Below are 25,369 nucleotides of genomic sequence, written 5' to 3' on the forward strand. Positions count from 1 at the left end.
AGCAGAACATTGTAATCACCAGGACTGCCCCTTTGTTATTTGCTCTTGCATGAATTTTCAAGTCTATTTGTTCATTTGTTCATTCTTTTGTTTGATATCCACCTGGTCTGGGCCTTTCATTAGGCAGAGTTAGGCATCTGCCTCAGGCAGGGTGTCAGGAAAGGGCAGGAAATAGTTGGTTAATTTATTAAATAAAGAGTTTTGATGGCAGAGAAGTGGAGAGGCATTTGTGGGAATTCCTGCCTCAGGTGGCAAAATATCTTGGCCACCATTGGGTACTAGACAGAAGGTATAATGGCATTCTCTGCTTTGTCACAGGCAGAAAAATGTCCAGACCAGCCCTGGATACCCCTTCACTAGAATATAAAAACAATTCAAACTATCACTAAAAACAATATTGGGGAGCGGGGGCATCAACAGCATTAAGAACCAATCCTAAAAATATTTTGAAAGGCCTAGGTAGATTTATCTCAGCAGAAGGCAATGCCAGCAGACCCTCCAACTGTCCCTATTTTCCAAGGGTGTCCCTGATTTAGAGAAGCCATCGTGGGTTCTGATTTGATCCTGGAATGTCACACTTTTCCTTAGGAGGTCCCTATTTTCATTGGAGAAATGTTGAAGGGTATAGAGTTATCCAACCCCTGAGCCATCTGAAGGCAGCCCTGTATAGTGAAGTTAAAAAATAAATAAATAATGTTTTATTATGTTTTTATATATGTTGGAAGCTGCCCAGAGTAGCTGGGGCAACCCAGTAAGATGTGTGGGGTATAAATAATAAAATTATCATTATGGAATTGGAACGTCCCTATTTTCATCAGAGAAATGGTGGAGGGTATGTGCCAACTCTGGGTTTTAGGGGCTACATGGACAAGGTGCTCTCAGTAGCTCTTCCTTCTTCTCACAGAATCATAGAATTGGATGGCATTTTGATCAACTAACCCAATTCCCTGCTCATTGCATGATCTGCAATAGAAATGGCAATTAGAGCACCACTGGCAAAGTATTGCCCAGCCTCCTCTTAAATACCTCCAGCAAGGGAATGCCCACCACCTCCAATAGCAGTCTTTCCCACTGCCAAACAGCTCATACAGTTAGGCCATTTTTATTACAGTTTAACCAAAGTACGCTCCCCTTCAATTTTCACCCATTGCTTCTAGTCCTGCATACTATCGGACATCACAGTGCTTATATAGCACATCAGATGCAGTTATGTATTGAAGTCACTATAGCATACTCTGCCTCATGAGGGAATGGCAGTCATTTTGGTGGCCGTGATCTCACACAATTTTGCAGCACCAAAGCATGTTTTGTGCCCCCCAAAGTGCTTTTGTGAGGGAAACCATGTCACAAAATCACATGAGATCACCACAACCAAAATGGCCGCCTTGCCAAAACAGGAAGAAGGTGTCCAGGATTTTGGCTTCAAGGCATTGGGGGGTATGCTATAGCCAAATTAAGTCCATTAGAATTATGACAACACTTCCAGTCATATAGCTTATCTGAGATAACCGGGGATCACTTTACGAAGCTGTTTATCAGTCCTCTCACAAAATCACTAAAGCTGCTAGAAATAGGTAAGACACTTCAAGTTCTGATGACTTTTTATGAAAGTTAATGCTTAGCACTAACATTCTTGTGTGATTCTCACAAGCACCTATAATTGAATAGCGACCAATTTGCAACTGCCATACAGCCATGCTAGCTACCCCCTCACAAACACACACTAGTTTGCACAGTTAGTTATCTGGATACCCAATTTGACTGGAGCTAGTGTAGTTGAAGTGCTAAAGGGGAAATCCTTTCCACTGCTGTACATAAGGTCTAGGCCACCGGACCACATCTGGAGACAAGAGAGCTCTGCTGAGGTAGTGCAAATACAGCTGAAATTATAGCTGGTGTAATTTGTAGTCAGCAAGCATGAGATTTTCCCACTTTATTTCCCTGGAGAATCTTCACTGCATGCAGAAAGATGAAGATGGCTGAATTTCACCCAGTCATACAGTTCTGTCAGATGAGAAGAAAAACGCAGAAATGGTGGTGCTTTGAAACCCAGGAGCATTATTTAAATATCTATTGCACCTAACATGGTTGCACCATAAAAGATGCATCCCTTTTGAAGTGATCTCATGAAGAACCAGGGAATCAATACACAAAGTAAAGGTAGCTGTGTTGGCCCATAAATATATATAGGAAAGCAGTGGCGTAGCGTGGGTTGTCAGCACCCGGGGCAAGGCAAGTAATTTGCGCCCCCTAACCCGTGGATTTGCGCCCCCTAACCCGTGGATTTGCGCCCCCTAACCTGTGGATTTGCCCTAATCCCAGATGTTGCGCCCGGTGCGGCCGGCCCCCCCTGCACCCCCCACGCTACGCCACTGTAGGAAAGTATATATAGGGCAATACCTTTATTAGGCCAAGCAAAATATAATAAAATAGTGTGCAAGGTTGTTGTTGTTGTTGTTGTTTTTAAAAAATGTGCAAACTTTCTACCAGTTTAACAAGGGACATGTCCCTTGTACAATGGAACCAGTTTTCAAGGTTATTCCACCAGTTTTCAAGGTTATTCCACAAAAAGAGAATCCATAGATTTCTTCATCAATACAGCACTGCGCGATTCTTTTGATTTCAAACATAATCAGCCAACTACCACCACATGATGTGTGACCTGTGGCTAATTCGTTGTTGAGACAGTGTACACAAGGCCAAAGGCACAAGCTAGCCTAATATTTCTTTCAGGTCATGCTATTAACGTTGAATCCTGAGTAATGTTCAGTTCGAGATTTGTGTTGCTAATCCATTCAGCACTCTGGGAGGTGCTTCGTCTCCTGGGGAGCATTGTCCACCAAGATGAATTGTGAGAACCTCTGGAAAGCTATTGAAGCGGGTGGTGGGAGGTCTTGACACCATCTGTTCCCAGTCCCTGAGGAAGACCTGCGACGGAGCTAAGTCTGAACTGACCTTTGCTTCAGGCACATATATGCTACACATTTGACTAGTCCTTGCTAAATGAGAGGTAAGATGGGGAAATAATAGGGGTATTCCCTAGAGCAGTGTTTCCCAACCGGTGTTCCGCGGCACACGAGTGTGCCGTGAGACGTTGCCTCGTGTGCCGCGAGATGCCTGGAGGGAGGCGGGCGAGTCGGGCGGCGAGAGGCGGGGCGGCGGCGGCAAGGAGAGGCCGCGCCTCCTGCTGTTGCCTGGCGCTCCTCCTCGCAGCCGGAAGCGCTGCCTGGGTGCCTCCGCGCGACTCTGCCTCGCTGGGTTTGGTCTCCCAGCAGAGACGGGTCACACGCGCCCCTCCCTCCCTCCCTCAGCCTGCGCGGAGGGAAAGCCAGAGAGAGGCATCGCTCCTGCGCGGCGGGAGAGGGAGCAGCCGGAGCGATGCCCCAAACGAACGCATGGGACCGGAGGGGAAATCCTCTCCGAGGCGGATTGAGCGCAGCTGAGAGAAGCCTTTCGAGGAGCTGCCGTGTCCCCTGGAAACCCCCTTCCCAGCTCTGCCTCAGCCGCCGCCGCCTCAGTTGCCGCCGTCCCTCAGTCCCTCGCTCTGCTGCCTCCTCCCACCCCCAAAGCTTGGAGGTTCCCCAGCAAGGGGGAGGGAAAAAACTTTCACTTTTGTGCGTCCCTCCCGGCGTGACGCTGCGCGCTGACGTCACGGGGCGGGGCTTTAATGGTGGTGTGCCGCGAGATTTTTTTTCAGTAAACAGGTGTGCCGTTGCCCAAAAACATTTGGGAAACACTGCCCTAGAGTAATTTCAAAGGATCTATTTGCACATAAGAAAGGTTTGAAAAGAATGAAATGTATTTCCAAGATGGGGATATATACATATATGGTATATTTATAATGTTTTGCATACATCCTCCATATACAACCTTCATATATGCCCTGCCTCTGTTGCCAGTGTCACTTATCGTATTTTATCCTTTTCACTTTTAATTCCCACATTGATGCTTTTGGGTTGGGAACATGATGCATTTTGTAGAGAGTTGAAAAGAAGTACTGCTGATTGTGGTATATATACTAATCTGATTTCTCTGCAAAACAGATTTATGTACTTTTTGGTTTTATATTCTGATTTTATTCCATGAACCGCCCTGAGACCTGTGGGTATAGGGTGGTACATTAATTAATTAATTAATTAATTAATTAATTAATTTTAAAATAAAAGAGAGATGTGTGTGTGTATGAAGGAACTGTATTCAAAGTTATCGTATGCATCTCTCTCTGTGTATTTCTATATGTGTGCCTAGATATCACACACAAACACGGAGCAAAGTAATTTTTTGAGTGTGGATACTGAAGTAGCCAGCACTACGCGGAGATGGATAAAATGACGGGGAAAATTAGATATTTAAAAGTCAAAGGTTCATTGACGACTGGGGCAAATTTGCAGATTATCTGGAAAATATAAGTGAAGGACAGATAATGCTAGTGGGGTTGAAAGGAGCTCTGTGAAAAGATAGGAGTATTGTCTAAAGAGAAATGGAAGAATTGAGGTAAACAATGTCAATATAAAACAAGATATGCGTAACTTCATAAAAGAAGATTATGGATGATTTGTGGAGAGGCTGAAGGAAGTCAAAAAGCTAAAAATTTGTGAAAATAAGATGTTGAACTTTTTTATTTCTGTTTGCTTTGGTATAAACTAATAAAAATTATGCATTAAAAAAAAGAAGTAGCCAGCTGATGTACAAACCATGCATAATAGTTTCAGTGGGTTTAAAAAGGGAGGCAAAAAAACCTGGAAGGTAGACCCCCAAACAGTCCAGTGCTCAGTGGTCATGGAATTCTGGATAAGGAGTAGAACACTGGGAGTGCAGAAAACAGGATGGAATGGAGTATTCTGGAAGGGAACGTGGCTGGCTGGCTGCGGTTGTGAACAGGAACACTCCACAGCGGAACGGCATGCTGCAGATCCAACCTCACATCGAAAACAGGAAGGGGACGCTATCTGAGCAAGCATGGTTGATTTGAACTAACAGTTTGCAACCAGAATGTCAGATGGAGCAGGAAATGAGGAGTACTTACATTTGAAAGTGTCAGAACTCAAGTCTACTTGGAAAAGCCCCTTTCCTTTGCTCTCTTTGGAGCCTTGCTGGAAGGGCAAGCAAGACACAGTGCATGACTCAACAGTATCCTCCTGTCTAAGCAGTAGACAAAAATAATCCCTTGCTGACACGTGGTTCTGATTTCAGAGCCAAGTGCTGCTTTCTGGAGCTCAGCCCCCTCTGAAATGAGGCCAAAGGGATGGTTCTCACTGTCAAAGCATCCTGACTGCTTGAGTTGCAAATGACAAACATTATTTCTGTCGAGGTACTCCAAGGTACATCGAAAACACGCCAGAATGTAAGAATGCCAAGCTTCAGCCGTCAAGGACACTTGCCCTTGTAAGCCCGCTTTTATGAAAATCCCATTTCCAGAGATGAGAGGGCCTTTGGATATGTCTAGAGCCCTTCTCCCTTCATGCATTATTAATTAATTTATTATTACAGTTATTATGATCTTTATGAAGTGTACCAAAGCCCTATTTATCCGAGATCAGCTAATTTTTAATGAGCCAATTCTACTGCCAAGGCCACTTCTTTAACCAAACGGCATGGCTTTCCTTAAGGAAGGAGACAAAGACCGTTTGGACGCCTCACGTCAATTACTACCCCAGCATGAAATATGATCCAAGTTTTGAAGCACAGAATTGGACGCCGCAGCTTAGAAAGCACCAGCTGCAAATATTTACTGAAAGGTACCTTTCAAAAAAGAAAAGACAATGTTCAAGATCTTTTAAGTACAAGGGAAGATTCCTGGAAGCCCCTTTCAGAACAAACAGCAATTTAGATACAATCGCTAAACTAGCCTGAGCAGAAAAAGAAGCTTTACATACAAAAGAGTGTGCATTTAACTATGCGCTCTGTGGTTTTATAGCATGTATTTATATGCATGGAATGGGGAACCTCCCCGCAAATGACTGGAGCAAGGGTTCATGCTCTGGTCAGGCAGAGCACGGGTCATTTGAAAAGGTCTGTGCAATTGGAAACTGTTTAAACACTGCGGGGAATTAGCATGTAAAAGGAAGAGAAAAGAGAGAGAAAGAAAGCTGAGACAGGATGGGGGAACAAAGTGTTCTCTTAACTTGCCTTTGAGTGACTGAAGAAACTGGGTTGAACAGGACAGTACACACACACCAAATGTAAGAGTACTCCTTTCTCTCTCTCTCTTTGGTAGTTGAAATTCAGGATCTCTTATTGCTAGTAGCGTTCTGTGACTGCTTTCTCCCACCAAGTGGTGATGGACAAACAGATCTGTTTCAAGTCCATGTCTCTTTTGCATATGTTCATCTATAAATCCATTCCATCTCATTTCTGTATTAATTTACATTAGAAAATGAACAAAAACGTGCTTCCTAGAAAGTATCTAAATGTACTTTCTCTGAAAGTACCGTATGTATTTCTTATATGCATTTTTGCAGATTTATTTGAGCCCAGAACTACATCCCAAACATTAAAGATGTGCAAAATCTGAAGGACAGCTGCACCCTGTTGCGTACGGAAGTGTGGATCAGGTTACTTCATGTTGGCATTCATTGTGTGCTGGATCAGACCAAATGTTCATCTAGTCTAGCATCCTGTTTCCAGTTGTTTCCAGCAAAATAGTCTCTAGGAAGCCTACAAGTCGGGCACAACAGCCACCTCCCATTGTTTGTCCCCCAGCAACAAGGATTCAGAGTCTCTGAACATGGACATTCCATTGAGCTATCACTGGTAATGGCTGATGATGGATCTATCCTTCATGTGTTTGCCTAATCCTCTTTTAATAGCCATCTTGGACAATGGCTATCACCACATCAAGTTGAAAGATAACTCCACAGGCAAATAAAACAATTTTGTCTGCCAATTGATTCTGAGTGACCCAAAGTTCTGGTATTCTGGAAGACAGATAAACATTTCTGTCTATCCGCTTTCTCTGTTATAACACTTCTGGATTGTCATTAAAGGTTACAAATTTTTCAAACTACTACTACTACTACTACTACTACTACTACTACAGTGGTGCCTCGCAAGACAAAAAACTCGCTAGACGAAAGGGTTTTCCGTTTTTTGAGTCGTTCCGCAAGACGAATTTCCCTATGGGCTTGCTTCGCAAGACAAAATGTCTTGCGAGTTCTTGCAAGTTTGTTTCCTTTTTCTTAAAGCCGCTAAGCCGTTAATAACCGCTAAGCCGCTAAGCCGTTAATAGCTGCTAAGCCGCTAATAGCCATGCTTCGCAAGACGAAAAAACCGCAAGACAAAGAGACTCGCGGAATGGATTAATTTCGTCTTGCGAGGCACCACTGTACTAACATTAACATTAACATTCTTATCATGCTGTTCTTCACCCAAGGATCACAGAACAGTTTACAATTTAAAAACAACATGGTAACAAACAAAACATTACCCCCATGTTTGGTCCCCAGTTTAAAAGGCCACAGATGGTTTAATTAGCCAAAGTAGAAGAGGAATCACTTTGCCTGGCCCTTAAGGTGCTAGGTAAGCCTTCATAAGGAGGTCATGCCAAAAGCAGGGAGGGTCGTTCTGGACCTTTCTTGGAGGAGACACATGAAGAAGGGCCTCGGAGGAAGGTCACAGGGTCCATTTCAGTTCTTATGGGGAGAGGTAGTCTATTAAAGGCAACCACATCTACAACACATAGCTACTGTCGAGTCTGGAAATGACTAGAACATTGATAACTGAGGAGAGGCCTGACTTCTCCAGGCAGAGCCACAGTTGGCATAGCAGCTAATAAGAAATTCTCCTGGTCATTGCCACCACTGGACCTTTCCTGGTTGAGTGCGTGGGAAGTTGTTTGCATTGGCTGTGAAGTGGGATTGGGTGGGGGGAACCACCTGATAAATGGCATCTTCAGGTCAAGTTACATCATAAATAATCTCCAAAGATTTAGCAAACTTCATAGTGAGCGGACACTGTGCCATTGACATCTCTTGTTGGAAAGGCAGCTTGGATTTAGCTCCCAACTTCACATAATGTAATTATTATCCTCTGTGTACTTGTGGGGGTGAAAGAAAATTAATAATATACTTCATAATAATGGCAAGTGCCTTTGTAATTTGTGCTGTAAAGCAGCCAGAAAGGCTTAGACACTATTGTGGAAGGCTATGCCGAAAAAAGGCTTAATTTAAGATAAATAATCTGGTAATGTCAGGCCTCTTCTTTCACTAAATAACAGTTTTGGCAATGTCATCACCAAGACAGAGCCTTTGTGTTAAATGGCCTTTTAATGTGAAACTAAGCTTTTTGAAAAATTTGAAATCCACTGCATCGCAGACAAATCTTCTCTAATGTGCAGAATAATACAAATGCCCCTCAAGTTTTAAACATGGCAACCATCACCAGAGGTGTTTTCTTTTTGAAAAAAACAAAAAACTTTCAACTGTCACCATTGTCCCCCTTTGAAGCAAAGGAGAGCTAGCAAACCAGATTAAAAGCATTATACATCAAACAAACACCACTTGACCAGAACTAAAGTACAGACCTAACCATTTCACTTTTTTCATAGTTCCCATGGTCTAAAAGCCATCAGAGCCAATTTCTTGATCCTATTTTTGTATATGCGGAATCATGGGGTACAGAATAGAAATTCATACAGTCATACACACAAGAAACCCTGGATAAACCACATATGGTCTGACATTCAACTAACCCAAAGAATAAAGAAGCATCTAATCCAAAGCATCCAATGCCCATAACATTATTATTGTATTTTCTTTTATTTTGAGATATTTTTACATGCGTTCATGTAAGATTCCTAAAGAGAGTTTAAAGGGAAAGAAACATTTCCCTAATTTAACACCTCAGTCACGTGCTATCACATCTATACCGGTGTGTATAATAACTGGGTACAGGATTGCAGTCTTAAAACAATTCATTTGCTATGTGTTAACTGAAAACAGCCGTTTCCCATTCCTGACTTCTGAACTTACTGATTTGCAGCTTATCCTCTGCAAGCCTGTTCTTGCTTATTCCAGCTGCAATACTACAGCCTAGAAATATTCTGTAGCACTTCTGATTTAACTATCCAGAAAAAGAAGGAATAGGTAGGCCGAGATCTTCAACTTTCTCCACACAGAACCTCCCTTCTTGTGTTTAGACCTCCTGGTCCCATGTTGGTTCATCCCCAAAAACAGGATGCCAAGATTTCCAGAGGGCTAGCAATGTTAGTCTGTTGCAGTGAAAAAAACCAAAGATTTCTGTAGTATGTATATATTTCTTCATGGTGAGAAGAGTTTTCTTAATTTACTTTTGATTGGCCTTTGGCCTATAGATTGGTTGATAGGGTTGCCAGATGTTGAAGAGCAAAAAACAAGGACAGCCCGAACCACTGCCAGCCCGAACTGGGGAAATTGGCATGCAGGGCTGCTGCCATGCCCGAATGCCTCTTTCCCCAGCTTGGACTAGCAGTGGCTGTAGAGTGCAGAGCAGCCCAAACCCAAGCCCAAGTCTGATCCACCCGAGCCCAAATAACACCCTCCCCCCGAAAAACCCTGGACATTTCCTTTACAATCTAAAAATCCACCCAGATGGGCATGTTGCCCACCCCCAATAGAGGACATGTCCTGGTTTTCCCAGATGTATGGCAACCCTAATGGTAGATCAGGCTCCCTACAATATCAGTCCTAAGAGGTAGAGTCTTCTAACATTTAATGAATTGAATTCTGAAGGAAACACTCTCACAGCAGCCCACAAGCAAGCTACCATCTTTCTATGTATAGGGGAAAAATAAAACACAACATAGAAACACACTGTGATTGTGCCACAATAAGATGAAGTAGACGATTCCTTGTCGCCTTATGCTGACAGAAATAAGCATGCTTGCTTACATATAGCGTACTGTCTGTCTTAATATGGAAGTATTTCATAATTACATGACAGAAACCCTAGAGAAATTTTCTCAATATTTCTATCATCTTTAAATACCAAGCCTGTTAAAAATGAATTCAAATCTGTGCTTCTAATGCACAGTACCCAATAGAGAAAAAACTCCTATTTATTACTACTATTACAAAACATAATAATCACAATAAATATAATAATATTAATAGCATAGTTTGCTTTTTCATTCGTTCAAAAAGAGCAAAGAGGATACAAATATTCTAACCAGTAATGCCAGCTCCTTCTTTTTTCCAGCCTGGGATAAGATGGCACATTCAAATCTCTTTCATTCTTCTCATTTCACAGCCCCTTTAGACAAACAAAATACAAGCAATGATGGGACAGACTTGTCAATCTCTCTGACAGACTTTGGAGTTAGTTAGTAATAGCAATAACAAATCGTCTTGTAGGGTTTATTTTTAAATTTCTGTTGTATTTCATTTCTGCAGCTGGGTTTGTCTTTGAACCAGCATGCTCTCTGCCACACTGGCTTCCCATCTGGATAACAGTTATTTATATTTAAATATTTTCAGTATTCTCAGCCTCCCTTCCCCAAGAACTGAGGTGATATGCTTGTGAAGGACCCAGTAGCTCCGAGGGTTAATCCCACATAACTGCTCAATAATCCTGTAGTTTTTAGCAAAATGATTAGACACTTTCATGGATACTTATAAATGCCTATCGGCCATGATAATAAACTTGAATCTCTCCATCCAGATGCAGTATAGCTTGGCATAGCAAATTCTGGTTATCAATACCATGGCCTGGCTGCTTCCCTCATGACCTGCTTGTGAACTTCTAGGGTCAATACACTGGTCACTGGTGAAAATATAATACTGGATTAGATGGCATGAGGAAGCCGCAGTGTAAGACTATTTGTTCGTTTAACCCTATACAGTGGTACCTCAGGTTACATACACTTCAGGTTACATACGCTTCAGGTTAGAGACTCCGCTAACCCAGAAATAGTGCTTCAGGTTAAGAACTTTGCTTCAGGTTGAGAACAGAAAGCGTGCTCCAGCGGCGCGGCAGCAGCAGGAGGCCCCATTAGCTAAAGTGGTGCTTCAGGTTAAGAACAGTTTCAGGTTAAGTACGGACTTCCGGAACGAATTAAGTACTTAACCTGAGGTACCACTGTAGTGGTGGCATCTCTCTAAGATTGCAGATATCTCTCCAAGATCCTTTGCAACACTTGCTACCTCATCCTTAAACTCAACAATACAGTATTTGTGGTCCTCTGGATATTGCTGGACTCCAACTCCCATCAGCCCCAGCATGACCACAAGTTAAAGGTGATGTGAGTGCCTTTGGGGGCTGTGTGGCTTTTCTGAGACAAAGCAGGATTTCTGCAAGGTTACGTGAGTCAAACCAGGGATCCCTGAAGCACTTTGTAGCAACTCAGCAATCCTTTTTTAAAAAAAGACAAGTATCTGCTAAAATTGAAAATATGTGACTCAGATTACTGTGTAATGAAAATTTCTGGATCAGAAAGAGAAGGGAAAGTGCCTTCTAAATTGACACAGATCTAGGTTGTAACACGGGGAAATGGTTTTATCCCAGTGCTTTGGAGGAAGAAGCAACTTTGCAGGAAGAGAATTTATGATTCTAGAAGCTAGGAGGGGAAGAGCAGAGGGAAAGCACCTTCATGACTAGTAGCTCAAGTATATAATCACAAGTTAATTACTTCTGTTTTTTCCACCTCTAAATCAATTTTAAGGGTGCCTAGCTGCAATGTGGCATGGTGGTGGTGGTGGTGGTTGTTGTTGTTGTAAAACTAGTGACACCTCACTTATGTCTGCAATTTTCAGACTAGTTGCCCTCAAAACACTAGGGAGTATTAAATTGTTCTTTTTCTACACACCATGAAACTAGAATGGCTACCTATACAGAAAAAAACCACTGGAGTTTTCCTTCTGATACTACTACTACTAATTTATTATTTATACCCTGCCCATCTGGCTGGGTTTCCCCAGGCACTCTGGGCAGCTCCCAACAAAATGTTGCTGCTGCTGCTGTTGTGGTTGTTGTTGTTAATAAAGTGATAAAATATCAAACATTAAAAACTTCCCTAAACAGGGCTGCCTTCAGATGTCTTCTGAAAGTTAGATAGTTGTTTATTTCCTTGACATCTGGTGGGAGGGCGTTCCTTAGGGTGGCCGTCACTACAGAGAAGGTCCTCTGCCTGGTTCTCTGTAACCTCACTTCACTCAGGAAGGGAACCACCAGAAGGCCCTCGGTGCTGGACCTCAATGTCCAGGCTGAATGATGGGGGTGGAGATGTTCCTTCAATTATACTGGGTCGAGGCCATTTAGGGCTTTAAAGGTCAACACCAACACTTTGAACTGTCCTTGGAAATGTACTGGGCAAGACGCCTTTGCCCAAAGGGATTCAAAAGTGAAGATTTTATAGATGTTTCTTTTTAAAGCAATAAGGTTGCCCACAAATTGTATGAAACTCAGCAAGCTTTGCCCACTCTTGAGTGGCTAGTATACCTACAAATTTCATCCACTTCCTAGCAGTGAAATTAAAGAGACTTGGACAGAGTTAAATTGGGCAGATTATGAAGTACCTCAGATCAAGGCAGACTGTTTCCTGAAGCACAGAAGTGGTATCCAAACCCATTCTTGTGCCTGGTGCATATGCCTAATACACACACAGAGGTATGTTAATACTTGTTGTCAACCTCTCTGGTCGCACTGGGAAATTTTTAGATGCCAGTTCCATGTGCACATAAGAGCAAGCCAATAGTTCTGACTTTATTAATATTCGTTGTTTCTCATCTTTAATAGTGCATTGTTGTTTTAAACCTGGGTCAATCACTACCTGAAAGATAACGCACATAGCCATTATCAGGGTGGAGACATGATGAATGGAAGATATAGCTAGCTGTTTTTTTCCTCCCAGCTACTCACTAATCTCTTTGTCGGCTCAGCCTTGATAAAGTTGCTATTTCCCCAGAGAGAAGCTTCTTCCCTCAGCCTGTTCCTATCTAAAGCACAAACACTGTGACATGTCATACTGAAGTCCTTGGTGTGTGTGTGTGTGTGTGTGTATTCCGAGGCCTTGTTCATAAATCATAAAACTTCATCCAGGATTATAATTACAGTACTGTGGGTACTCAGCATGTAAGTGGGTACAGAAAAATTAAGTATTTCATTCTAAATTATTATAGGGAACATGATCTTATTATTTCAATGCATTATTTTTGGAGTATCTGAAATCACTTTGGTTAACAATTCCTTATTAATAAAAGAAGTTAATTCACAAAGTAAAATATTTACTGCTTGAGCAATATGTGTATCACCAAAGCCTTTCACATGTCCTACATGACATAAACCTGCCACAACTAACAGAGCAATCCAAACCCTCATTCCTCTCCAGCAGAGCTTTGCAGAGCCACTTTTCCATCCACATCCTGGCTGCTCACAGCAAGCATGGTGGATGATGAGGAAGGGAAGATGATTGAGCCAGTTACATCTGCCATTTCCAGGCTGGTGCAGCAACTGGCTTGAGATAGGACCCAATGCTTTATGGTAGCTCCCACTTGATGGGTGGAAGGGGGAAGCTGGTGCCAATGGAGTGACTCTTGTGTCACTTCATTGTTGACAGCTGGCAGGAGACTGGATCAATAAGCCAGCAGAGTTGAGCAAGCAGACATTGCAAAAAAACCAACAAACAGCAGCCTACGATGTTGAATTGGGTTTCTTCTATAGGGCTGAAATCCATACTACACTTCCCTGGGAGTAAGTCCAACTGAATTCAGTAGGATTTAGTTCTGAGTAGGCATCATTTAGGACACACTGAGAATTTAGGATTGTGCTATTAGTCACAAAATAATTCCTGGAAAAACCTTACGGAATATGATGAATCAAAGTGACATCACTGGCTGTAGTCCTGAAACAGAGGCAGTCCTTCTGATAAATGTTCTCTTCACCCAGTGTATACCCAGTCCATCACAATATCTGTTAGCTATCCTATTATCCTTTAGCACCAAACAATTACTATGTTTCTCCCAAGCTCAGCAACACTTCAGAGACCAGCTAACTTGCCAGGGATCTGAATAACAAGAGGAGTACTTTGGCCACCCACAAAAAAGCTTTTACACAAATTTAAGCACAATAATTTGAGACAGCATAGCTGACCTTTATACATACGTTTCCCTTCCATATCTCCATAACATGTTTGTGCTCCTAAATTAAGAGTAGAAGACATAAAAAAACCACTTCTCCTTCCCCTTGAAGAAAAATTGTGAAGAAAGAATAAATATACACCCATCCCCATTCTTAGCCAGCACTTCCCAATGATTATTTGTTTCTATTTATTTATAAAATGATAAAACGATGAAATAATAAAAATGGTAACATTACAATAATGGGTTGTATTCAATGCACCACTAACAAGAACATCCCGTTGGCACAAGGATTTCTCCTTGTACACGAAATGTTCTCACCATCTCCTTCCCTTGCACACTCCTAAATCTGTGAAGAGCCTTCATCCAATCTTGCAGGGGTGATTTGGGCCTGGCATGGGGCACACAGAGAGGAGAAGGGGGCACAGTCCTCTCACACTAGCACTAATTCTTGCATTAACACATATATTCAGTTGAATACCACCCCATAAATGTAAGCAGTAGCCCAAGAGCATCATTAATTCCTGACATTAAACACCAGAAAAGACTTGTGTGCACAGATATGGTTGTTATTTTTTACAAATAACAACATGTCATCACCACTCAGAGGGGAGATGATTCCATAGAAAAGGGGCCACCACAAAGATCCTCTCCCAGGTTGCTGCTAACTAGAGTTGTCTGGACAGGAAGCAGGGAGAGAGGCACCCCTGCAAGCATCCTGGTCCCAAGTTGTTCGGAGTGTTGTAGATGAAAACAAAACCTTGAACATAGCCCAGTAGCTCATTGGCAGCTAGTACAGCTTATTCAAGTGTAAACTTGCTACACCATTCTCCACCAGCTGCAGCTTCCAGACCAATCTCAACTTTCATCTTCTAGGTACTCCATTTCCATTTAGTGGCCCACATCCAGACCATTACTGGCTTTCATCACTAGGTCTCAATAAGGCAAACCAAGGAGGTATCTGACTGCTACTTAATCCCATCTCTGCCGGCCTGCAATCAATTGGATGAAGCCTCCAGGAACATAGGTTGTTCCCATATACCGAGTCAGATCATTGTGATCTGTCTGGCTCTGCGTTGTCTACACTGACTGGCAGTGTGGCTACAGGATTTCAGGTACATTCCCAGTTCTGTAAATACTGGGTCTTGAACCTGTGACCTTCTGAATGCAAAGCAGATGCTCTACCACTCAGCTACAGCCCTTACAAGTACCACCACCCTTTGAACTGAGTGGCAGTGAGAAGTATGAAAGCACCTTAGGAAGTCTCATTAGGGAAGTCTATCTCAATCTCCCTCAATGCATACATTACCTGCCTCATGAATGAATCAGTTTCTACTTGGCTACTGTCACCCCATCTACCAACCGGTAAGATAAGCAGGCTTCACAGAATAACCTCAAGAGAAAGATTGCATCCCTCTATAGAAAGGCGATAACAGCCTTCCCTATTGGCCAGAGTCACCAGCATACCAACACTGGCTGCCAGGTTCACATTGCTTCCTCTGGGAAGAGGGGTGGGACAAACCTGGCCCCAATGAATGCCACGGGTGTGACATTCATTCAGTTAATACATGCAGTATATGAATGAAAGACAGAAGTCCATAAATACAGACAAATTCACATCAGGAAGTTCTGCTTGAGACGTGGCTTCCCGATGAGTGTCCATAAGTGTGTCAGGATGTGCACCCTCCATTCATTTGTCTTTGGCGTTGGAAACAGGAGAGCAACACCGGTGAGCTACAGAAAATACAATTTCTATGTACAATTCTGATGGGGTCACTCCAGAGGGTGTCACAACTTCATTATCGCAAGAGGAGGAGATCCGGTTTTGTGGCAATTCTGCAGGAAATCAGTTTGCTCTTGCTCAGTTCAGACAGAGAAGTGCTTTCCTTTGGCGTTCCCCTGGCTGTCAGACCCAGCTAGCTAGCAAGCACAAAAGATCCATTGTTTTCTCACAACAGGGAGCTGCTGTTCTATGGCAGTGAAGTCTACCTGCTTACTGGAGTCAAGGGCACCCTTTGACTATTTCACAAAGAGCCACAGCCGATGATGCTGAGGGTTCCCTACGATGCGCTGGCAGTTTTCTTGATGTGGGGGCAGAAGAATGTTTTCTCATTACCGCTATAGGCATCAATTGTCTTGCAAAGCATCCACACGGCCAGCTCTGGGATGAAGTGTGTTTGCAGCTGCGAAGAACCATCCCCCCACCACCAACAGCCACATTTAGTAAGTTATTGCAAAGGGCAGCTTCTAGAAACAATGAATTCCTTGATAGAATTCACTGTTTTCAGAACTTGCCTGAAAAATTGCCCTGCTGTTCTGTTGTCTGGAGGAAAATGCTTATACTCTTATTTATATGTGTTGGTTACGAGCAGTAAAGGTAATGCCCTAAAGACTCTGAACGATTAAACAAAGGCAGAAAGTAAATTTGCATTTGTTGCACCATTGAGTCTATGCCATGAATTGGAGTCATGCTGCCTCCTCTTCAGTTCCTTGCTTTGCAATCACACTCATTTTTATTAGAAATTTCTCATTGTGCCTTCAATTTTCTAGAGGGTCAAAGGGTTTGGATCAGTCAGCAGCTGAGGACAGAAAAGTTTTATTAATGTCGACATATTCACTGGGCAGGAGTCTATGTTCTGTCTGACCCAGAGGTTGCCTAGAAAAGAAATATGGGGGAATAGGGTAGTAGCAAAGTTAGCCATGTGAGAAGCTGGACCCAGTGCAGAAGATGACTGAAAAACACAATGCCTGATACTTATCAGAGTTATGGGTGCTTGCAATAGCATATGTGTATTCCCAAATCCAAGCTGATCCCTAGAGAGCCTTTCAGTAGTGGCACCCAGTTATTGAGCAGTATTCCTAGAGTCATTCACCTAATGCCATATTAGTGTTTGCCCACACCACCACCACCAATTAAGCCTTATGTTCTGGTTCTCTTGTCCATTTTTTTAAAAAGCGTTTTAATTATGTTTAAGTTTTAATAGTTTCATGCTGCATTTCAACTCTTTTATTTGTTTTGTATGCTGCCCAGATTGGGACGTGGGTGGCACTGTGGGTTAAACCACGGAGCCTAGGGCATGCCGATCAGAAGGTCGGCGGTTCGTATCCCCACAACGGGGTGAGCTCCCATTGCTCAGTCCCTGCTCCTGCCAACCTAGCAGTTCAAAAGCACGTTAAAAGTGCAAGTAGATAAATAGGTACCACTCTGGCGGGAAGGTAAACAGCGTTTCCATGCGCTGCTCTGGTTTGCCAGAAGCGGCTTAGTCATGCTGGCCACATGACCTGGAAGCTGTACACCAGCTCCTTCGGGCAAATAAGCAAGATGAGTGCCGCAACCTCAGAGTCAGTCACGACTGGACCTAATGGTCAAGGGTCCCTTTACCTTTACGTTTATGCTGCCCAGATAACTTGTATTATGGGGCAATTATAAAAATGCAACAAAATTAAGACTTTGCAAACTCAAACACTTCAAAAGAAGTGTTCCACTGTAGATTTGCCAATGACACCAAGCTGGGATGGGTAGCTAATGCCTCGGAAGACAGAATGGGCCCAAGCTGAATTTTCACGGGGACAAATGTAAGGTTCTGCACTCAGACAAAAAGAACCTGGTGCAAAAATACAAGATCGGGGACACCTGGCTTACATGTGAAAAGGATCTAGGGGTCTTGGTGGACCACAAGCTGAACATGAGTCAACGGGGAGCTCCAAGACAGCAGGAGTAGCCTTGCAGGTGTGTTCACACCTGCAGATACCAATGTTGTCAACCTGAGTTCCCCTGAGAGCACCACTCTGTCCCATCCCAGCAAACACAACTCTGTCCCCTTTCATGCATCCCCAATAGTAACACATAAAATTAATCCAGATCCTTCTTCAAAAACTTTGAATGGAACCTACTATTCAAGTTCTACCTGTCTTTTTTCACTTCCAGCAAAAATGACAGCTCAGATCAGATGCATGTCAAGGAAAAGGATAGCTGCTCCACTGACTCAACTGAAAAAATATGATCACTCTTTTTGGAATGACATAGAAATCTGCATCAACAGAATATCATAGAATGTTAAAATTTCAGCAAATTTATAAATATTGCAAAGGCACATGAATCAGCCAGTGTTATAAATAAGGCTAATGTCCTTGAAACAGAAAACACTTGAGTGAAATATCATTATTATTATTCCAACTAAAGAATGTGAACACAAAGGACAGGATATCATGATTGGGGCCTCCATATTAACAACAACAACTACAAAAACAAAAAATCAAGGAATGAATTAGGAGAGGACAAAAGATGAAGACGGCAGTCTGAGGAACTGGCATCACACATTTGCATTATGAATGCAAGCTATAATTGCAGAGCTGCCACTCAGCTGACAGGATTTTCATATCTTCAAATATTGTGATGATTCAGTCTTTAATAATTACAGCTGGAAAGTTCTTTTTTTTTTATAATAAATTTTTATTAGTTTTCCATGAATAAAGAAGAGACAGAACAAAAACATAAACATAAACAAACAAAAACACGACTTCCCCATACCACCCCTTTTCTGCATTCTTGTTTCAAGATTTTTCAGCAACCCTCTGAACATAACTTAAATATATTTCATGTATTTAACTTCAGTTAATTATTAATACAACTGTAGTTCTTTATCTCTTGTAACTCTGAGCCCCTAATTTTCCAAATTACAACAGTTTTTAAGATAAACTTTGAATTTATTCCAATCTTCATCCACCGCCTCTTTCCCCCGGTCTCGAATTCTGCCAGTCATCTCTGCCAGTCCCATATAGTCGATCACCTTCGTCTGCCATTCTTCCAACGTGGGTAAATCTTGCGTCTTCCAATACTTTGCTAGGAGAATTCTTGCTGCTGTAGTGGCATACATAAAAAATGTCCTATCCTTCTTTGGCACCATTTGGCCCACCATACCCAAGAGAAAGGCCTCTGGTTTTTTAACAAACGTTCTCTTCAGAACTTTTTTTATTTCATTATAGATCATTTCCCAGAAAGCCTTAATCTTCGGGCAGGTCCACCAAAGGTGATAGAAGGTTCCCTCCGTTTCACTACACTTCCAACACTTGTTGTTGGGCAAATGATAGATCTTTGCTAACTTAGCAGGAGTCATGTACCACCTGTAGATCATTTTCATAATGTTTTCTTTTAAGGCATTGCATGCCGTAAATTTAACACCAGTGGTCCATAACTGCTCCCAGTCAGCAAGTTCAATGTCATGCCCAATATCCTGTGCCCATTTAATCATATTAGATTTCACCATTTCATCTTGAGTATTCCACTTCAACAGCAAGTTGTACATTCTTGACAAATTTTTAGTATTGGGTTCTAACAGTTCTGTTTCTAATTTTGACTTCTCCACTTGGAAGCCTTTCTTTCTGTCCTGTTTGAATACTTCATTTATCTGTCGATAGTGTAACCAATCTCTCACCTTAAACTTCAGTTTCTCAAAACTCTGCAATTTTACATTTTCACCATCTTGTTCTATAATTTCACAATATTTAGGCCAATTAGAACCCATATTCAATTTTTTCACCTCTTTTGCTTCCATTGGTGACAACCACCTGGGGGTTCTACTTTCAAACAGGTCTTTATACTTAATCCAAACATTATACAGAGCTTTCCTCACCATATGGTTCTTAAAACCTTTATGCAATTTTACCTTGTCATACCATATATATGCATGCCAACCAAATCTATTGTCAAATCCTTCAAGATCCAAAATGTCTGTATTCTCGAGGAGCAGCCAATCTTTCAACCAGCAAAACGCTGCTGATTCATAGTAAAGTCTTAAGTCCGGCAGGGCAAAACCCCCTCTATCTTTCGCATCTGTTAATGTCTTAAATTTTATTCTTGGCTTTTTGCCCTGCCAAACAAATTTCGATATGTCTTTCTGCCACCTCTTGAAACAGTCCATCTTGTCTATTATTTGTAATGTCTGAAACAGAAATAACATTCTAGGCAATACATTCATTTTGATAACAGCAATTCTGCCTAACAAGGAAAGTTTCAGCCTTGACCATATGTCTAAGTCTTTCTTAACTTCTGTCCAACATTTATCATAATTGTCTTTAAAAAGATTCACATTTTTCGATGTCAAATTCACCCCCAGGTACTTCACTTTTTTTGCTATCTCCAAACCTGTTTCATTCTGGAATGTCTCTTTTTCTTCATTTGTTAGGTTTTTTTCCAAGACTTTAGTTTTTTGTTTGTTCAACTTAAATCCTGCAACTTGACCAAATATCTCGATCAGTTCTAAAACTCTTTTTGTACTAGTGATTGGCTGTTGCAGAGTCAAAACTAGGTCATCTGCAAATGCCCTTAATTTATACTCTCTCACTCCGACCTGGATTCCTTTAACCAACTGGTCCTTTCTAATCATATTTAACAAAACCTCCAGAACCAGTATAAAAAGTAGGGGGGAAATAGGGCATCCCTGTCGTGTTCCTTTCTCTATAGCTATCTCTTCCGTTACCACATTATTCACAATTAGCTTTGCCTTCTGCTCAGAATAAATTGCACCTATACCATTTTCAAAACCTTGGCCTACCCCCATCCCTTGGAGATTCTTTTTCATAAAACTCCAACAAATATTGTCAAAGGCTTTCTCCGCGTCCACAAAAATCAAAACCGCTTTTCTGTTAATGTTCATTTCCAACAGTTCCACAATGTCTATTATGTTCCTCACATTGTCAGACATGTGTCTTCCCGGGAGAAAGCCAGATTGATCCTTATGAATCTCACCTGTCAATACTTTCTTCAGTCTTTTTGCTAAAATGTCTGCAAAAATTTTGTAATCCACATTTAATAATGATATCGGGCGGTAGTTCTTGACCTGGTTCTTTTCAGTCTCGGTCTTTGGTATAAGTGAGATAAAGGCCTCTTTCCACGTTTCAGGTGCCTTTTTCCCCTCCAATATTTCATTGCAAACTTCTTTCAGTGGTTGCACTAAACCTTCTCTCAAAGCTTTATAATATCTAGCCGTCAGTCCATCTGGTCCTGGAGACTTTCCCAGTTGTGCCTTTTGAATGGCCTCCTCTATTTCCTGTTCTGTTATTTTCTCATTCAAAATCAACTTGCCCTGTTCTGGAATTTTCGGTAGTCCATAATTTTTAAGAAATTCTTCTATTTCTTGTTCGTTTACTGGCCCTTGTGTATATAATTTCCTAAAAAAACTTTGAAAACAGTTACTTATCTCATTTGGCTTATGAACATTCTTTCCCTCTATCTCCAAACAAGTGACTGTATTCAATTTTTGCCTCTTTTTCAATTGCCATGCAAGGAGCTTCCCACACTTGTCTGCAGACTCAAAAGTCCTTTGTCTCATTTGTTTAATTTTCCATTCTATCTCTTGATTTGTCAGTTCCATATATTGCGTCTGATAATGTTTTATCTCTCTCAAAATTTCTTGAGACTTTGGTTTTGACCTCAGTTTCTTTTCTCCTTCCTTCATTTTTTCTAAAATTCTTTCTTTCCTTTCATTTTGCTTTTTCCTCTTGATTGAATTCTGTTGTATCAGGAAGCCTCTCATCACGGCTTTACTCGCGTCCCAAATTGTTCTTTTTTCCACATTTGTTCTCAAATTTATCTCGAAGTAATCTTTCAATATCTTTAGGGCCTTTATACAGAATTGTTCCTCTCTAAATAGGGAGTCATTCATTCTCCATCTAAAGGATCCAGTTGTTGTCATTTTCATTTCCATCTTTACGGCATTATGGTCGGAGCAGGTTTTTGGGCAGATTTCTACTTTTTTAATCTTTGTAGCCATCACACTAGATACCCAGATTTGGTCGATTCTCGTCCATGTCATTTTAGATTCCGAGAAAAAAGTTCCCTCTCTCTCGAGAGGATTCTTTGTTCTCCAGATATCAATCAAGTCCATATTTTCCGTCATCTCGAAGAAAGTCTTTGGTAGTCTTCCTTCTTTAGATATTGTCTGTCTTTGTGCCTTGTCCATATTTGTAGAGACCACTCCATTCATGTCCCCCATCATTATTATTTTGCAGTCGAGATAATCTAGTAAGGTCTCATGCAACTTCTTGAAAAATTCTGCCTTCCCATCATTTGGTGCATATACTCCAATTATCAAATATTTTTCCCCCTGGATCTGTACTTCAATTGCCAGGTATCTTCCTTCTTCATCCTTAAATTTTAATTTTGGGTCCAATTTTTCCTTTGCATAAATCACTACTCCTCTCTTTTTTACTTTATCGGAAGATATAAATTCTTGTCCCAGTCTTTTGTTCACCAACAATTTCCTGTGTGCTCTAGTTATATGAGTTTCCTGTAGACATATCAGATCCAGTTGTTCCCTTTTCAAAATGTGGAAAACCTGTCGTTTTTTTCTGGGATGGTTCAAGCCGTTGCAATTCCAACTTAGAAGTTGCAGAGACATTTTGTTTGTTAGATGTTTGATCCTCCGACTGCTCCAAGTTTTTCTTCCTCTTCAGTTGGCGGTTGTGGTAGTCCAAATGATAGATTTGCAATGTCCGTTAGCCCTCCTCCTTCTGATGTTAATCCTTGTCCTTCTCTTGCCGGGTCCACCGTACCTTTCTGTAGGTCCTCTAGGTTTCTCTCCAAAAAGTACTCTTTCTCCTGTACTGTTCTTATTCTTACTTTCTTCCCTTTGTAGTTAAAGGACAACCCCTGTGGGAATTCCCACCTGAAAGGTATGAAGTTCTTCCTCAGCAAATTGGCAAGGTCTCTATAAAAAGTCCTCACTTCCAAGATGTATTTAGGGATGTCCTTAAAGATTTGGACTTGAATGTTTCCAATCACCAAAGCTTTTTGATAGTGAAGGTTCAGTATCTTGTCTCTTTCCTCTTTGGTTCTAAAGGTAATCAGACAATCCCTTGACTTCTTGCTTTGCTTTCTACCAAGTCTGAAAGCAGTTGTTATCCCCACTTCATCTTCCTCCAGATCTCCTTGCCAATTTTCCAGAATTGCCTCTGTGAGAAATTCCGCCAGATTGTCCTCTTCTTTCTCTGGAACCTGTCTAAATTTCAGATTTCGTTCTTTCCGTTGTAATTCCAGTAAGGAGAGGGCCGCTTCATGTTCATTCACCTTTTTCTCAATCGGCACAAGTCTTTCCTGTGTCTCACCTGCAACAGATTTTGCACTCTCTGCAATTTTCCTTGTTTCTGAAGATTCCTGAATCAGTCTATTTATAGATTCTGTATTTGTTGCCACTGATGTGGTATTCAGATCCAATCTTGTTGTAAGTTCTGTCAATTTCTTTGAATTTTCTGTAGATTGCTTTGTTAAGGCCTCAAGGGATTGATTTATTTTAAGCAGTGCCTGTGTCATAGATTCCATTGATGCTGCTGTCACACTGTCCGGTGCAGGCACTGTGTTGCCAGAGATTGAACCTCTTTTCTTTTGTGTTAGTTTAGCTTTAGATCTGGTTCTTATCTCCTCTGCCGTGCCACTCATATCCCAAGGCCGTTCTCACAGGAAAAACTTGCAATGGAAAATCCCACTATTAGTCAGTTACTTTGCAATTTTTCCCTCTTAGCCCTCAAGAGGGAGCAGTTAAAAGTTTCCAAGTTAGAAACAACAAAGAGACAGAAAGCCGGATGTAGAAAATCTCAAGTCCGCCATTAAAGTTGTAAAACTTTTTCTCCAATTTAAATTTGGTTAGTCCAATGTCAGTAACAAAGTCCCATTCAAATCTTAAATGTCTTAAAATTTTTTCACCATTTAAGGTATAGTCTATATCCACTTCAAAGTTATTTTAAAGAACAGTTTTCCCGGTGTTAAGTCCTGGCAGGTCGTCCCGGGGATCAGAGCAGTGAAAAACTTTGTTTCCCTTTAGATTAAAAGTATCTTCACAAGACTGTCTTTTTTCCCCCTTCTCCTGCCAATCTGGAGGGGAGAGATACTTTTGACAGCTCAGGTTTGACAGTTCGCAACTAAGTTTCTAATAACTGCAGCGAGGTCTTTCGTTGCTTTAGATTCCTGCAGTCCGGGGGGGGGGGCAGACTTCCTTATTTTTTGCCCTCCCGTTTTCAGCCAAATTTTCTATTTTTAAAGGTTCCTGATTTTTTTCCCTTCTTACTCACGGGAATCCAGTCCAGATTTTCTTTTCAGGAAGAAATCGGCGCTCTCCGCTAATGGCAACGCGGCTTCACTCCGCAGGCTGGGTAGCGACTCTCAGCACCGCGCTCACTCCCGATGCCGCTCCGGAGCCTTTAAAAAGGCTCTTTCACAGTACCGGGGGGCGCAAAGGTGCCCACCGAGTCTCCTTGCTCTCAGGCTTCCGCGCCTGAGATTTTAGGGGTCCCCCACTCGCCGTAGCGGGTAAGACCCGAACTTGCGGAGCAGTCCTTCTCCGGAGCTCGGAGGTAGGACCGCCATTAAGCGCTGGCACCGACCGGAAGTACACAGCTGGAAAGTTCTATTGCTTGAAAAGAGAAACTAAAAATGAACTTATCATTTTTCATTGAAATAGTATGAGAAACTAGAATGCAACTGGAATCCTAATTACCTGAAACCCCTGGTTATCTTTGAAAATGATTTCCCCCCCTCCCTGCTTTTGTCATGTCCTTTTAAAAGACTGGATTATGTGTAAAATACTATTTCACAGGGAGGGGGGATTAAAATATCTCTTTTGAAAAACACAATGCCTACATGCAATTATTTATATAAGAAAAGCCCTGTTTTTCTTATATAACATGTGCAGAGGAGGACAATTAAGATGTTCAAGTGTCTAGAAGCCAAGCCTTATGAGGAACAGTTGAAGGAGATGGGCATGTTTAGCCTGGAAAAGAGGAGACTGAGAGGAGATATGATAGTCTTCTTCAAATATTTCAAGGACTGTCACATGGAAGAGGGAGCAAGCTTGTTTCCTCATGCTCTGGAGGGCAGGACTCGAATCAATGACTTCAAGCTACAAGATTCTGACTAAAGATCAGGAAGAACTTTCTGACAGTAGAAAGGGGCTGCCTCACACTGGATCTGCACAGGTGGCTTTACAAGGGGATTTCAGAACATCTGAAAGTCATGGCCTAATTCCTAAATGTTCATGCAGATATTATGCAGATGATGGCATTTATGTTCAAAGAAACATAAGCACAAAAAAGGAATGGCAGGATAAACTATTAGATTATACTGAACTGGCCAGATTAACAGAGACAATTAGGGGACGACCCAGACAAGAATTTCAAAAAGAACGGGGGAAATGCAGAGAATACTTTACCAAAGAGTGCCCCCAAATATATACCTGGACATGTTTCGATTAATTTCTACAGGAGACTTTGCGGTTTTTGAATTCATAACTGGGAAAAATTGTAATAATCACATATATAAAAGAAAAAGT

The 25,369-nt window shown here is 41.7% G+C and overlaps 1 protein-coding gene across 4 annotated transcripts in view; it reads right to left on the reverse strand.

Moving 5' to 3' along the window:
- The window catches only part of CHL1 (cell adhesion molecule L1 like), a 220,886-nt gene that overhangs the window by 152,588 nt on the left and 42,929 nt on the right, over positions 1-25,369 (reverse strand). Inside the window, exon 2 of one of the 4 annotated variants that reach the window (XM_077925024.1) lies at positions 10,145-10,227. The exons of the other annotated variants lie outside the window; for them this stretch is intronic. The gene's annotated coding sequence lies outside the window, so the exon portion shown is untranslated. The remainder of the gene's footprint in view (positions 1-10,144; positions 10,228-25,369) is intronic. 4 annotated transcript variants of the gene reach the window in all.

The sequence above is a fragment of the Podarcis muralis genome, chromosome 2, assembly GCF_964188315.1.
Source record: "Podarcis muralis chromosome 2, rPodMur119.hap1.1, whole genome shotgun sequence".
Taxonomy (NCBI): domain Eukaryota; kingdom Metazoa; phylum Chordata; class Lepidosauria; order Squamata; family Lacertidae; genus Podarcis; species Podarcis muralis.